This window comes from Schistocerca cancellata, chromosome 10 (genome assembly GCF_023864275.1).
Source record: "Schistocerca cancellata isolate TAMUIC-IGC-003103 chromosome 10, iqSchCanc2.1, whole genome shotgun sequence".
Lineage (NCBI taxonomy): Eukaryota > Metazoa > Arthropoda > Insecta > Orthoptera > Acrididae > Schistocerca > Schistocerca cancellata.
The window spans coordinates 147,576,540-147,578,128 of NC_064635.1; the positions used below are offsets into that span (position 1 = coordinate 147,576,540).

A 1,589-nucleotide genomic window follows, 5' to 3' on the forward strand; every position below is an offset into this window, starting at 1 on the left:
GCCTCTAACAAATCCCGCCTGTCCATCTCACGCAAACACCGAGGCTGTCATTCCGTAATTCCTTGCGGTATATGAAGACTGATGTCTGTTCTTTCGGAACGAAAGAACAGATACCATCTTGATGTATTGTTAAGGCTTACAGGCCATTGACCTTCTTCTTCTGTGCGGATGCACTCTCATTGCCTGAACTCTTACGGTACTCGGTCAGATTGTCTGCCGCGAATAATGAATGTAGTGGGCAGGGGCTCTACGATAATGGTGTGTGGGCATTAAGCTGGGAATGTGGGTTCAAATGGTTCAAATGGCTCTGAGCACTATGGGACTTAACTTCTGAGGTCATCAGTCCCCTAGAACTTAGAACTAATTAAACCTAACTAACCTAAGGACATCACACACAGCCATACCCGAGGCAGGATTCGAACCTGCGTTCCAGACTGAAGCGCCTAGAACCGCTCGGCCACTTCGGCCGGCGGGAATGTGGGTCTCGCGGGGAGCGTGCAAGGGATACATCCCTGCAGTCGCACTATCCTCTGTGCCTTCGGTGGCTCAGACGGATAGAGGGTCTGCCGTGTAAGCAGAAGATCCCGGGTTCGAGTCCCGGTCGGGGCACACATTTTCAACTGTCCCCGTTGATGTATATCAGCGCCTATCGGCAGCGTAGGGTCTTGATTTAATTATCATTCCTTGCGGGTTCCAAGTAGCACGTTCCACCGTGCCAACAGCTCGTACTAAAAAAATGTCGTGTGACTAGGGCCACCCGTCGGGTAGACCGTTCGCACTTCGGCGACTTGCGCGTCGATGGGGATGAAATGATGATGATTAGAACAACACAACACCCAGTCAAGTGTTCAATTGTGTGTGTGAAATCTTATGGAACTTAACTGCTAAGGTCATCAGTCCCTAAGCTTACACACTACTTAACCAATATTATTGTATTATCCAAAGGAGAAACACACACACACACACACACACACATGCCCGAGGGAGGACTCGAACCTCCGCCGGGATCAGGTTCAAATGGTTCAAATGGCTCTGAGCACTATGGGACTTAACATCTATGGTCATCAGTCCCCTAGAACTTAGAACTACTTAAACCTAACTAACCTAAGGACATCACACAACACCCAGTCATCACGAGACAGAGAAAATCCCTGACCCCGCCGGGAATCGAACCCGGGAACCCGGGGCCGGGATCAGCCACACAGTCCATGACTGCAGCGCCTTTGACCGCTCGGCTAATCCATCGCGGCCAACACCCAGTCCCTGAGCGGAGAAAATTCTCCGACCCAGTCGGGAATCGAACCCGGGCCCTTAGGATTGACATTCTGTCGCGCTGACCACTTTTTTTTAATCTCATTATGTTCGCTTTTGTTCGTTGCATCTGCTCGGGGCGGACGTCGTAAGACTACCATTTAAGTTCGTTGTTGATCAATTAACTCAGTTTCTTTTTTTTTTTTTTTTATTATTACAGAGGGCAGCTAACCGTCTGACCTAACACGCTGAGCTACCGTGCCGTCTCAGCTACTGGGGGCGGACACAGCCCGTACTGAAACCTCCACAAGCAGCGCGATGCACGATACCTCGCGCTA

At 50.3% G+C, this 1,589-nt stretch overlaps 1 non-coding gene across 1 annotated transcript; it reads left to right on the plus strand.

Annotated features, from left to right (window-relative positions):
* The first annotated feature begins 534 nt into the window (after positions 1-534).
* Trnat-ugu (transfer RNA threonine (anticodon UGU)) lies at positions 535-609 on the plus strand. The gene has a single exon. It is a non-coding gene; the product is annotated as a tRNA-Thr (tRNA).
* The last annotated feature ends 980 nt before the right edge of the window (positions 610-1,589 follow it).